A 15,796-nucleotide genomic window follows, 5' to 3' on the forward strand; every position below is an offset into this window, starting at 1 on the left:
ATCACTGAAATCCGACAAAACGTGTAACTGGAGAACCTTGACGTATTTAGCTAACAGTATAGTATTCTGTAAAGATCTTAGGACTTTAATAGTATAAAATTCTAGCTAGACCAAAACCAAGAAATAAGAAATACTACCAAGATACTTTACCATGATATTAGACTCAATGACAGTGATAAGCCACAGCCTCAACATATAAGCTTGATAATGTGTATACATACAGCCCCCGTCGTTCCGCGTGGAAGAGCATAGGCCGCACACCAGGATTCTCCATTGAACTCTGTTCTCAACGATCCTTTGCAGTTGTTTCCAATCGCTATTCATTCCTTTTATTTCTGCCCCCCAGTTCTGGACTCAATGTGTTCCTTGATCTTCCTCTTTCCCTTTTCTCTTCAGGATTCGGAGTTAGGGTTTGCCTCGTGATTCAGTTTGGCGATTTCCGTAATGTGTGTTCTATCCACTTTCAGTGTCTTTTCCTGGTTTCCTCTTCAACTGGAAGCTGATTTGTTCTCTCCAACAGTAGGTCGTTGCCGATGGTATCCGGCCAACAGATATTGAGAATCTTGAGTAGACAATTGTTTACGAACACTTGTAGTTTTTTGATAATGGTTGTAGTAGTTCTCCTAGCTTCAGCTCCTTACAGTAGAACTGCCTTGACGTTCGTATTGAAGATTCCGACTTTAATGTTGGATGACAGTTGTTTCGAGTTTCATGTGTTCCTCAATTGTAGGAATGCTGTCCTTGCTTTGCCGATCCTTGCCTTTACGTCTACATCAGTTCCTGCTTGTTTATCGATGATGGTGTCCAGGTACGCGAAAGCTTCCACCTCTTTCAGAGCTTCTCTATCAAATGTGATTATGTTGGTTGTGTTTGAGGATCTTTCATTTTCTCTTGTAGATGTTGAGGCCTACTGTTGCATAAGCTGTTGCTACACTGGTTGTCCTCATTCGCATTTGTTGCTATGTATGGTATGGAAGAGCTGGGTCATCTGCGAACTCCAGATCATTATGGCAGATCACGTGCGATTGATTTTGTTCACATTTGACTTGATTAAGCCTTTTTGTTATCTTATTTAGCAGACAGAGTCATACGTACAATAACAACTTAGTTATATCATTGTACCTTTATCATTGTTGCGCTCATATGAATATGTGTGCTTGTGCATCGCTTGCTTCCTATGCACATATTAATTCTGCTAGCTTTAATGTTAGTCGCTTAATTGATTCGATGATTCACTCATTTCCCTATGTAAATATATATACATTTTGATACTATCCATTTTGACTCACGAACTTGCACGCTCACATGCTTGCTTTACGGCATTAACCTTTCATTCTTATTTCACGAATCTGTGGTTCCGGTGAATTGTGTGTCGTGCAAAAATAAACGCGATCAACACTTCGTACCCATCTTCTAATAATTACATCATTATGACATTATCTACAAACGTTTATCAGGACGAACTGTTTACGGAGTTTAAGGAGTTTATCGAAGGGGAAGTTTAGTCCTAGCGTGATTTGCATTTATCAAACATTTGCTGTGTTCTTACGCAACAAAAGTAGCATTTCTGACCTCAAGAATTTGTTCTGAGCTATACGTTTGCTAGATTAATTTTTTACTTTTACCCAACTTAATAGTTAACTGTGGTTTTGCCTCACCTTACTGTTCGATTTTTTTCATTTTTTATGTAAAGGCTAAATTCAGTTAATTGTAACTCGTTTCTATCCATTTTTCCCGTTTTTTACCGTCTTAGGCTTTTGCTAGCACCTATAAAACATTTTACGTCAGTGTAGTCATGAAAAATTCACGCAAACAACCTGAGTGCCGTTTTGCCGTCACATCTGGCAAGCAGTGCGGCAAACGCGAAGGTTGATTCCATGAGGCGTGCACAGATCTCATAGCAAACGCTCACAACAGACTCAGTAAGTCGGATCATAGGTGTTTATGTATCATTTGCAACGCGGATGCTTAAGTCTTGCTGAGTAACGTCATTGTCCTATTGATAGGTCTGCGGAATAATAATAATAATTTATTCTCAAATAGCAGTTTGTTACATGAGGCATGCCAGTTTACAGGCAAGATCAAATTGTTATAAAAGATACAATATACACTCTAGTAAATTACTCAGCTGGGTCGATAATTTATAAGATATGAATGTACATGGTTTTAGTCAGTTGGTGCGCTTCATGAAAGTTGCGTTGCGAATGTGCAACTGATGGTCAAGGATAGGTCCATTGAATGTGGGAGCTTCTAAACGTCGCAACCTTATGTCCCTTTGGAATGTCTAAGGCTTTGAGGATGGTGCAGGATGAAATCTTTCGTTCCATATCACAAGGGAGCTGAAAGAGGGAGCAAGCAAACGAAAGGACGAGAGGCAGAATAGCCAATATTCATGAAGAAATGTTTAAGGTAAGATTACTCAGTCTAATTTTCTTTTATTAAGGTATTTGTTAAGAAAGAGCATTTAAATAGGTTAAAGAAAATAAGTGTAAACAAGGTGTGGTTGGACATACAACTGACAAATGGAGGCGATTCATAAGTGAGCTGGGTGTATGGGATTATGTGTGGTTATAAAATTTAGTGCTAAAAACAGTATTGTGATATACAAGCCACCTACAATAATCAAGAACCGTACCCTTCGCCTGCTAAGCCTCAAAAGGCACTGTTGGGCGGAGTACAAACGAACTGACAACGACCGAGCGTACAGGCAATATAAAAATATCAGGAACATATGAACGAAGGCTATAAGAGAAGATAAGCTTCAGTACCAGACAAAGCTTATGAACAAATTTTCCTCCAATCCTAAAAGCTTATTCCGTTATGCAGTCTCTCTTCGTGAAGCCAAAACTGGAGTTTCCCAACTGGTAGGTCTTAACGGCCCGACCAACAACGATGGCGGCGCCGCTAACCTTCAGGCTGGACATTACTCCCAGACATTTCAACCAACTGACATTAACTTTACTGATGACAGTCTCGTTTGCAATTCCACAGAACTTTCCGAAGTGAACCTATGCGCTGACTTGGTGTTCCGGAAACTGCAGCACTTAGGATTAGACACTTCTCCTGGCCCGGACATCGTCCATTCCGCCATACTGAGGGAAGCAGCCTCAATCTTGGCAACGCCGCTTAGCGTGATGTTCTCACACTCGCTAAGTCGAGGAAAACTAACGGAAAATCGGAGGCTGGCTCACATCACACCAATTTTCAAAGGGGTCGACCCAGTCGAATAATAGGTACTGTACATGAGTGGATAGGAAACTTCTTATGTGACCGCAGACAGAGAGCGAGGGTCAATGGAACGCTATCCGATTGGAAGCCGGTCAAAAGTGATGTACCCCAAGGCACCATCTTAGGCCATCTGCTCTTCCTTCTCTACGTTAATGAATTACCGCTGTTGCTTAGGTCGTCGACATTATTGTTCGCGGATGACGTAGAAATCTGGAGAACAATAAAGAGTGAAGCTGATCATCTGGATCTCCAAGCTGACTTAGACGATTTAGTTAGATGGGCTCGAGAGTGGGGCTTAGAAATGAATGCTAGGAAGAGTGTGCTAATGCACATCGGTCACGGTAATAGTTACCGTTACACTATTGAGGGCAAACCTCTTCCATGCGTTCAAGAACATAAAGACTTAGGAGTAATAATAAGTCATGATTTAAAAACAACTACAGATTGCAACCCAGCCACTGTCAAAGGTTTTCGTGCGTTATGGTCACTTCCTGAGCGTTCAAATCTTTTGACGAGGAAACGTTTCGAATTTTATATCCCATCTATGTAAGACCACACTTAGAGTACTGTATTCAAGCAGGCAGCCCATGTCTGGTAAAGAATACTAACTCCCTTGAGCGTGTCCAGCGTGTGGGAACGAAATTAGTGAAGAGTCTTTCTAAACTCCCTGACAATGAGCGTTTAAAACGCCTAAAACTTTTCACCTTGTCGTATCGTAGGACGCGAGGTGAGCTTATGCTGGCATTTCGTAACTTTAATTATGATTTGGGTGTTAATATGTCCCACCTTTTGCTCCCTCCACCACTAATAATCTCCACGGTCATAGCAAGAAGGTTCACAAACCGCGACCTAATAAACTCAAAGTGGGGTTCCGTTTTTCTCATTGAGTAGTCAGTGACTGGAACGCTTTACCCGAACAAGTGGTACCAGCCCCATCAGAAAATATTTTCAAGGAGAAGCTAGACCTTCAATCGAAAGCAGTGTGTCAGGATTAATACAGGTTCATCAACCGACTATCCTTATTGCTGAAGACTGAAGACCAATCCAGTTGTCGTGCTTATCTCCACAATGTCACCCCAATTTAGTTATATTTCTTTTTGTTTACTTCGTATAACTAGGTTCATACCTGGAAACATCATTGAAAGGTCCTTCTTTTCCGTCTACAACGACAGGAACGTTTGGAAAATAGGAGGGATCTTGAACAGACTATTTACTGTCCTTAAATTTCTTCTCACCTCAACAGCATGGTTTCAGGAAGGGTTACTCTCATATAACTAACCTGCTTACTGAGGTCGACAGGTGGACAAGCATCCTCAATCACAAGAGGAAGGTTGATATAATCTACCTAGATTTCTCAAAAGCTTTTGTTAAGCTTAACCATACATGTCTTATCAATAAGCTCAAACGATTGGGTATCAGACCACCTCTCATCGATTGGCTCACTTCATACCTGAAAATTTGACACTTTAAGGTCAGAGTTAATTTCACTTTATCTCAGGCCATGGAATGTCCTAGTGGGGTCCCCAAGGGCCCAGTACTAGGGCCTCTTCCCTTCTTGATCTACATGAATGATCTTCCTTAACAGGTAACGTCAGACTTATTACTTTTTCCGATGACGTGAAACTTTGGAGAGCGATACACAACCAAGACGATATACAGGCACTTCAGGAGGATCTGACTCGACTTCGAAGTTGGGCAGACGATAACGGACTTACCTTTAACACTTCAAAGTGTAAAGTAGTCCATCTGTGACATGTCGCAGACTACAGTTATAACTTAGGTAACTGCTCTCTAGTAGTATCCCAAGTCGAAAAAGATTTGGGAGTCTTGGTGCCCTACGATTTAAAGTCTTATGCTAACTGTGACAAAAATGCCTTCCGAGCAAACCTTGCACTGGTAACATTGATATGATGGAATGATATTTTGCAAATTAACGATTTACTATATGCTTTTTCTGTTTTAACAAGCAACTCTGTAATTTTGTTCTAAATACAACTCGGTTGTCCTCACCTGCGTTCTCCTTCACTGCAATATCACCACTATCTTAAGTGTAACTTATTGACAAAGTGTTAGGTTTTATGGGAATATGATCAATATATCATTCCTCCTGTTCTACACATATTCTAAGCTCTCAGCCTCAGCTTTCTGGAGCGATATACTCTGTAATGCATACATAGTTTCACACTGATTATTTTGTAGTTGCGACACATAGGAGTGCTAACGGATATGAGTGAGCAGTTCTACTTACTAAACTGATATGCTTCACTATATGTTCAAGCACTATACTTCCGTATAATTAGATCGATCTAAGTTAATTGTACGTGAACCAAGAATATTAAATTAAACAGGCGCCATAATTATCATTTCATTTGCACAGAAATGTTACTCAAAGTAGTTAAATGTAGACAGTTAAGCCTATAGACCCAAAACACGAACTATAGGTTAAAAACTGATAATTTGAAAGAACCTCTGAGACACGCAAAGGCACAGTTAAATAGATTGGAGCAAGGCGTTTCGTTTCTTTTACGAAGCGAAAATTCTTGATGTCAAATCCGAATATTTGTTTGGCTTCACTAACTAATTTCATTACTTGCCTTGAGGCAAGCAACTTAATATGACTTGAAGGCCATCGACCAAAGGGAAGCTGAGCTGGTCCTTTATTTTTAAAGTATATTCCTAGAGTAAGTGCAAAAACCTCTTTTAGGGTAATATGAGGGCAACTTAAATTGAATTTCGCTAATCTGTTATTATATACCACCAAAATCATATCCCGCTACTAAACAATGTTTCTGTTCTCAGTCATAATTCCAGACATAAGTTCACTTAAACTTTCTGGAGAATAAGTTCTATGTATCCCATCTTTTCTGCGGAAAATACAGTTCATTTTGTGTTATAGGGTTCAATATGTTGACCAGTTCCTTAAGGAAGTCCCAATTGGGACTGGTCATGCTAGGTTATACTGACCAAACTATGAGTTTTAAAATGACCATGCATTTTATGCTTTTTATACACAACAGACAGCGCACTTCGGATAAACTAACAGTTTCGTTGGGTAAAAATCGTTATTTATCATGTAATTAAACTGTCGTCTACAATGGGTGTCCAAATGTCTTCAAGATGTGTTTTGCGCCAGCAAAGTAGTTACAAACCAGTGGTTTACTATGTAGATTCGAATATTAAAATCCGGTTGATAGGGCTTAGTTTCTAATACGTGTGTAACGTTGTGTGCTGTGTGAAGCATCCGAAACAGCCTTAGATTTGTATCATGTACCCTTGTGATTTAACTTGATATAAATAATAGATATTCATATGATTTGAATATGATTTAGTTCTGTACTTACGAAGTGTTAACAAACGTTTGTTGGCCGCGGTGATGTACTCTGTTCTAAAATAAATTCTCTCCAAGAATAAATGATTTTGGAAGAGTAGACCTTTGAGGGAAATCATGTTAATTCATCAGGGTGGATTTTATGAAAATGTAGGTTTGCCCTCGAACTAGGGAAAAGTGTGGCTTAAAGTCCGGTTTTACCCGAATTTACACCACAAGTTTCCTACAGTATTGGCTGTTTCCGGTATATCTATTGTTAGGATGATTATCATCAAAAATCCATGTCACTCAAAAGCTTAGATATCAAAAGTACATAATTTTTTCTTTGCCCTAACCATTTCTCCATACTAATTACCTGTGTAATAATAAGGCTAGTAAATTCTATCACTCTCGGTAGCCATACCAAATCTTGCATCAGTAGACTGGTAATTACAGTTCTAGTTTATTATCACCCTAATGTATCATTCCTATACTCTGTTTACCTGAAAGCGTTAATTATTGTAATATTTTAATCGTTCTGTCAATTACCACCATAATCTTACATCTCTTTTAACTTATTTCCTAGCTGTCGCTTTCAATCATGGGTAGTACAAATAGTCGTATTGAAACAAATCTAAATCCAATAAAAACGTATACAGGATTTGAAAACCATGTAAATAATCTGTTTTCTCGTTATCTAACTTCCGTATAGGATAATGAACTAGTTATTTCTAAGGAATCATTTCGAGTTCGTCCATCGTTTTCTTTATTTGAATTTTGTACTTGTGTGTAGAATAAGTTTGACCTCTGTTTCTATGATTTGGCCGATCTTTTATGGGATAATTTCAAAGGTGATCGTAATTCCAATGATGAATTCCTGGTTCTCAGAAAATATCAAAGCATAATTGAATACTTGTCTTCTGCTCAGGATAAACTGGAGATATTTCTAGGTTTGTTTAAGCTACGTGCACTAAGTGAATCAGGTAATTAGCAAATTACTTATTTTCACAAAATTTCAAGATGTTAAAGCATTATTTAAGTGGTTCTTGCTGGGAAGAGATTTGAAACCAGACACGTGGCAATTAATAATTACTTCTATCTTGTCCTCAGTAAGTCCTTTTAATTATACGAATTCTGTATTGTTGTACTTTATTAGTTATTGGTCTAATCCCTTTCCTTTTGATGTGATAAGATGTTTCTCAGGTGAAACTAGATATGTGCGCACCATTGAAGGCATCCAAGGCTTGTATAAAGCGTTCTAAATTACTCGGGTAGGAAATGGCTTGTTAACATGCAATTACAGTCTTTTTATACTAATCTTATCAGATATGATCTTTCAGATTCACTAGTGATATTGCCTCAAAACACTGCGTAATTTTTCTGACTGCATGCTATTACAATAATTAGAGTTGACGAAACCTAATTATTATCGGAAGGGTTTTTGTGGAGATTGTAGTAATTTAATAGTTGAGTTCATGAGTTACTTAAAGCTAGACCACCATGGAAAACCTGGAAGTACTGGACGGCCGTTTCATCCTATCATGTGACTCCTCAGCAGTGCGCATCCACGATCCCGTGACCAGTGGAGTTAAACCGGGTTTGTAGTAAGATAGCAACTCACTGAAGACAATGGTGGACGGCGGCGCAATATCGTGGATTGGTTGAACTTAAACATTAACACCGTTCGATGTCGGCTCAGTGGTCTAGATGTTAAGCGCTCGCGCGCGAGACTGAAGGTCTTGGGTTCGAATTCTGCGAGCGGGATCGTGGATGCGCACTTGTGTGAAGCAATTTCTTACAGGTTTAATTCTGAGTTATTCCCTAGACCGTCGAATACAGAGTCTTGGTTTGGCCAAAGTCAGAACAAGCAAGCTATTTGGCTAGATAAACTTTATCTGTTTCTAAAACACAAAATAACATCGTTAGTGTTCAAACAAGCAGTACGGTCTATTAATACAGGGAAAAACGGAGACAAATAACATACCGAACAGTAGCCAGAGAACAGGAAAAATGAGTCAACAAAGCAAATATTGTTTTACAATGAACATCAAACTGCGATTGGTTAATAAAGAGATACAGTCGTACAAGGTCAAAGGGAGTTAATGTGGTGGTGGGCGTTTCACTTTATTATTGGTGGGTTCGTCTGTCGATCACATTTTACAGCACTGCTGAAGAGTCCCATACTAGGACGAAACGGTCGTCCAGTGCTTCCAGGTTTTCCATGGCCCGACCGAAGCTGCTACCTTGACGCGGTGGTCGGGCTTGCCTATCGTGATGACCCAACTGAGCTATATTGGCTGGAACATATGTTCCTGTAGGTTCTACCATGCCAGGCAGGTCGATTGGTGAACGGTAAGACTAAAAGCAGCAACTCAAGGTCTGAGGGCGAAGTCGTACTGCTAACTGTAGAGAGGTGTGACAGCAGTAAGGTGTTTCCTTCGGACAACCAGCATGACAGCGATGCTGCCTTCCCACAAGGAGGGGTGGGGTTAGAAAAGGTCGACCCTAAAAATGTCACACCTCACCTTACCTCACGGATTTCCGTCTCCTGTGGTAAGGCCCTTTGAAGAACGGAGCTAACACGTCAAAAACCTTCCACAAAAGGCCGTGCGCGACCGGCCTCAAGCAGTTGTCCCTTGTGCTCTGCGGTCACGCTCCCAGGTCGTTAAGACCAACACTAATCCAATTTCCTTTTCAGGTTCCTCAAGAAATACCCTTCCACGGTGTGGGCAGCCGGGAAGTGACATCAGCCCTCATACCCGTAACAGCACACGAGACCAAGTTGGTCACATTCAAATCCTTCCTACACCTCCTAATACTCTCTTATCTCCATGACTGACCCTCCTCACGTCTCTTTATCACCTCGCACCGCTAGGGCAAACGATTCGAGTACGCGGAACGCTATCCCTGGTCTACTGAAACCACGCTCTAAACTACACGTAGGAGCTTTTAACATCCGAACACTGTGCCAAATAGGACAGCAGGCTTCCTTAGCTAGGACTTTAGAATCTTGCGCCATCGATGTGTGCTGCGTCTCCGAAACGCGCATACAGGATCCAAGTAGCGTCATTCATTTGACCTCACCATGCCAAAATAAAGAACCGACTCGATTTACGCTTCGTGTATCTGGAAGCCCTGATTCTGCTTTCCGTGGCCTCGCCGGCGTAGGTATAGCATTGAGTCCTAGGGCAGGACTAGCTCTCTTAGAGTGGGTCCCAGTAGACAGTCGTTTGTGCGCTGTCCGACTGAACGGAACAGTAAGGACTCGGAAGATAGGGACACTCGTCGTTGCCTCTTCGTCGTCTCTGCCTATTCTCCCACTGACTGCAGCTCAGATGATGTAAAAGATGAGTTTTACAGAAAGCTTTCGGACCTTCTCCGAAAAGCTAAGCGCTCGGATGTAGTAATAGTGGCCGGTGACTTTAATGCTCAAGTAGGTAAACTAAGCGATAGGGAAAGACACCTAGGTGGATCTTATGGTGTCGTGGCTCAAAGAACAGATAATGGCGACCGTCTGTTGCAGCTATGCTCGGATAACCGCCTGTTTCTTGCAAATACTAACTTTAAGCATAAGGAAAAACATCTTTTAACATGGAGACCCCTAATTCGTCCCAACGTTGGACCCAAATAGATCACATCGCTATCAGCCACCGATGGAGGGGCTCGATAGAAGACTGTCGCTCACTCTGGAGCACATGCCTAGATTCAGATCATGCTCTAGTGCGAGCGCGTATTTGCTTGCGTCTTACTGGACGTAGGAAAGACGCTGCAAGGCAACCTCTTAGGGGCCTACTTAATGATAGTCAAGCTAAGAGTATATTTCAGGAACAACTAGGAAAACAGTTAGGCAGCCATGTATGTGATGCCCACCACGAGGCAGCATGGAACGATATCCGAAAAGCTGTGGAAACAGCAGTGATATCTGCTAGTAAGATAAACCAGAAGGTTATGGAGCAACACTGGATCTCAGCAGCATCTATCGCACTGATAGATGCTCGGAAACTCATTCCACCTGGCTCTGAACATAATGAAGAGCGGAGTCAGCTTAAGCGCAAGCTGACAAGAAGTCTACGCAATGATCGCGAACAGTGGTTGGTAGCGAAATCAAGAGAGATGGAAAAGGCAGCGGCAATAGGTAATAGCAGACAATTGTTCAGACTCGTTAAGGAAACCAGAATTAGGAACCCGACCGTTAGCGAAACAATCTCAGAGAAAGATGGACATATTATTCATTCTCAATCCAGGAGATTGGATCGATGGGCAGAACACTTTAGGGATCAGTTCAACTGGCCTTCAGCCACACTTCGGTTTCCCACGATCTCTAGTCACCTGAATGGCAAGTTAATGTAGGTCCTCCGTCCCTTTACGAAGTTGAAAAAGCCATAGGAAATCTGAAACGAGGGAGAGCAGCAGGCCCTGACAGGTTTACTCCTGAGATTTTTAAGGATGGTGGTCCAGTATTAGCAATGAGATCGAGTAAGTAATGAGGTCTTAGGAAACGAGTACTAGGTAAGGATGGCAAATCATTTGATGAAGTAGTGGAACTTCATCAGTTGAGATGGCTGGGACACGTGTTACGTATGCCCAACGACCGACTACCTCGACGTGCTATGTTCAGTGGTATAGGAGTAGATTGGAAGAAAGCTAGGAGGCCAGACGAAAACATGGCACAAGTCCATGAAGTCACTGACAAGTGCAGACTACCTGGTTGGGGACCGTGAGATTATAGCAACCGATGGTTAGAGACCTTGAATGACATGGCTCAAAATCGTTTGCAATGGCACAGGTGCATCCACTCTTGTGTTCTCCCAAATTCTAATCTTCTGACTTCTTCATGTCCCTTTTTTCTCTTTCCAAACTTATTCCACTGCATTATACTCCTTGAATAACATCTTCAAATCCTAATTTTCCTGATTACAGCTTATAATTTTACTACATCTAGCACTACGGGATTTGAATCGACAAGGCATCTCTGTGCTAATGTGTGTGGCAACTCGAACTGATGTAGGTACGTACGAAGTTCTACGTTGTTACTGACTGACTGAGGTTTTCCATGATGGTCTAGCTTTAACTGGCTCATGAAACTTATTTAGTTTGTTGTTAGTGCTATTTCACATACTTTTCTTACTGCATACGACACTGTAGTAAACTAAGTGGGTTACATGTACAAAACTAAGTTGGAGATTACTATAAGTTGTAAACCACGTTTCATGGGAAGATACAATATTTTCATCGTTAGGATAATGTTTTAAAGTCCGCTTGGTTAACAAGTGGATGAACTGTAAAGTTTGTGCGACAAATATTTCAAAGGTTGTTTATTAGATTATTTTTCGAAATAAATAACTGTTGGGGACGATAGATCCCCAAACTCATATTTTGAATTTTATCGCATCGATCAACTTATTGATTAAACGTTTAAATATTTGTATTGAAGTCAATTGATGAACTATCGATTAAATGCAAATAGGTCAATTAATGAACTCATTGATTAATGTTTAAAAATTTTCTATCGATTGTAAATAATTGTATAAATACGCTTGACTTGTATGCTTGATCTGATCTGCCTGCCTGACTTGTTATCTGCTGTTTGTCTGTAGAATACACTTTCTACACCTTACCCAGCCTTTTGATCGAGTCAGCAGAGTTGGGGACAACGGACCAGAAAAGACTATCGAGTCGCTGAATCATTGATCCTTCGTTCGTTCGAGTAAGACGCATCAGTAATCGCATTCAAGCAATAACGAAACATAACAAATTGGCGACGGTGGTTTTTCGATTATGGACCCTGCCAAACTTGAACTGTTACTTGAGCAGCAGCTAAAATTGATGCAAATGTTAATGGAGACCAAGGTTACGCCTCCTTACAGCCAAGCACGCCTAGTTCAACCACGGCACCATCAGTAGATGGCATCGCAAATAGCATAGCTGAATTTCATTACGATCCTGATTCTAATGTTACTTTTGAAATGTGGTTCAGGCGTTATGAAGATCTATTTAAATTTGATTTCGCCAATCAAGATGATGCTTGGAAAGTGCGGCTGCCTATTTGAGACATAACAATTGGCGAATAAGTCGAATCAGTAGTATCCTCAAGGATAACGAACCTAACAATTGGCGACGGGTAAAAAGAACAATCCAAAGTCAGCCTTCAGCATCCAAATTTGTCATCAGTGTCCTTCAGCAACATTGGTCATTAATCAAACAGTAATTTTCATTACCGGTGCTGAATAAAAAAAAATGACTCTCCTTCCGATCGAGTACAGCTGCTATTTGAAAGACAGTTGGAGTTTTTAGTCAAATTACGCACGCAGCTGTTAAATCACTCATGCTTTGGAGATGCAACGGAAGTGGATGGATTGATCTCTCAACTGCACACAGAGCTGGAAAATGATTGCAGCCCCAATGAATCCCCGATAAACCGTATTTCAAACGGTACAACAGTCACTCAAGATTCGCCCAGTGGTCCAGTCTTCTCCATTCCAGAAACATGCCCGGTAATGGACTCAAACTCCATTATCCCAAAACAGCATGTGCAGACGGTGACTTATCCAGCTCACAAACACACTCCCTGGTAAATCCTCATATAATTGTCGCAATAACCACCCATGAAACAGAAAACAAATCGAGCAGTGCACTGAATACAACTGCTTCAAATGGTTCTCATCAGTCTGCGACAGATGTTTTTGACAAATCTTATTATCAAGATTCTCTCTTACCAGAAAATATGTCAGATGCATCAAATGATGATCAAAAACTTAATACAATTTTGATAGATGCTAATTACCTTGATGATCCATTATCTACAAATAAGATTCCAAATAAATTTGGTCACAATATTTCAGAAGAATTAAACTTCGAACACCTCACATCAAGTGTTGTTCAGCCTCAAGACTTAGTCACTTTCAGTCAATTCTCTGTTCAGTGCGATAAATATGTCTTAAATAAATTCAAGTTAATTATAACGTGGGCATATGAGGATCCAACACTGTTTCGTGGGAGGATGGACCTGAAAACTTAAAATCCGGATATCAACTCCGGATCTTCTAAAAGGGAGGAGTGTTGGGGACGATAGATCCCCAAACTCATATTTTGAATTTTATCGCATCGATCAACTTATTGATTAAACGTTTAAATATTTGTATTGAAGTCAATTGATGAACTATCGATTAAATGCGCAAATAGGTCAATTAATGAACTCATTGATTAATGTTTAAAAATTTTCTATCGATTGTAAATAATTGTATAAATACGCTTGACTTGTATGCTTGATCTGATCTGCCTGCCTGACTTGTTATCTGCTGTTTGTCTGTAGAATACACTTTCTACACCTTACCCAGCCTTTTGATCGAGTCAGCAGAGTTGGGGACAACGGACCAGAAAAGACTATCGAGTCTCTGAAACCTTGATCCGATCGATAAGTCACTGTCATATAATCGGCTGTCTTTTGAAATAAAATAACATGCTATTTTTCAGCATAAAATTGAAGTGATAGTTAATAAACTAAACATTGCTAGCGTGCTGCTTGTTTTTTAAATTTTATTTTCTCGATAGTTTGAATTCTTGACAAATTGTACTCTTTACAGCATCGTTCATCTATGAGTTAGTTTTGTCACAAGCTGGGATCACTATCGTATCACTAAATATTGGTGATATATTTGAAATTCCCTTGGCAACGTGTAAGTAATTTTTCCTCTAAGCAAATCAGTCATTTAAGGCTTCTCGGATATTCAGTATATTAAGAATTTCACCACCGATCAATGCTAGAAGTTCCCAGTTGTTTCTGTTATTTTGTATAGATATATCAATTATCTTTTTCATGTCATTACTTTATAGTATAAACGGTGAAACTATAATTTATGGGTTAACTTTGAGTGACACTAAGGTGACCTTGAAAATATCCATCTACTAATTAAGGTTAAATGAGGATTATAAATCAGTGTGGGGAATCAGATTTATAATTTACTGTTGGTGGTTAGCGTTAGGAGTTAGACTTAGGGTTTTTATCACAAACTGACATTAGCTAAAATGCCAAAGAGCTATTTAATCAAATAGATAAATAAGTTCCACGTCAAAATCCAAGACCTGTGTCCTAAATCTGATTGGTTCGTCCATAAATTATAGTCTCGCCTCATAAACGATGTCTAGTGAATCGTATTCTGTGATCCATATATTATTAGTCTAGAACGTCGCACCTTAAAAATCTTCAGTTTGAATTCCTTTTGGTCGCCTTATTCTTATTTCATAAAATTAGGTTTTCAAATCCTAGTCTAGATTAAACGTATATTTATTTATAAGCATTATTTATCTCAACAGTAACTCTAATTTTGATATTTCGTTAGTTGACGAGATTTTACAATTTTTTCATATTGAAAGCTTTTGTGTATTTCGAAAATGTCGAGTTGTTTTCAGAAACATTTACATCTTTTTAGCACATAGATATACTTAAAATGTATTTCAACACTTTAAGTTAAAGTTAAATATTTGTTTCATATGCTTGTACTCATGGAGAAAAAGATCTGTTCTAGTATAGTAAATGAGAACACCAATGGGGACAATTAAATGTATGCAAATAAAAAATTGCAGAATCTCGTATTAAAATCTAGGGACCGAACAGTAAATACTTCATTTGCAAAATGTCCATCAACTGTCTCAGACTTTGCCGTTCTTTCGTTTCCATATTAATCGCTTTCTGTTCTCGTTCTCTTCTCTTCGGTTTTCTTAAATTTCTGCCGCCAGGCATTCCACTTTCGATTGGTGATACATACTACTTATATCTGTTGACATCAGTAACACACGCCACTCTAGTAATCGGACTGTATTTAAGCAACCATTAGTTTGTTTAGTCGTACAGGCAATCAAAACATTCAATCATATGTACGCAAAAATATGCACGTTTATGAGTTCGGAAACTATATATTATAATGGATACAAAGATAATCAATAGAACTCAGGTTGACTCATTCAACTGCCAACTAACTATCCAGTATTTCATAAAATGTACTGGTTTGTTTCACAAATTTATCGAAAATCCGTTTTTAAAGTTTTTAGTTTTATATTATTCATCTTTTATCCTAAGTTATTCTACTTGTTAGTTTATCTGATTTCCTACAACATAATTTACTTACAATTGGGAAGTGACTTTTGTTTGGCCGTCATCATCTGAGTATTCCTAGCACCCTTGTATAATACACCTAAATCATAAACGTTGAAGGATTCACTTTCCCAATTAACATTCATAATTTCAGTTTGTTACTATCTAGA

The sequence above is a fragment of the Schistosoma haematobium genome (genome assembly GCF_000699445.3).
Source record: "Schistosoma haematobium chromosome Unknown HiC_scaffold_9, whole genome shotgun sequence".
Taxonomy (NCBI): Eukaryota; Metazoa; Platyhelminthes; class Trematoda; order Strigeidida; family Schistosomatidae; genus Schistosoma; species Schistosoma haematobium.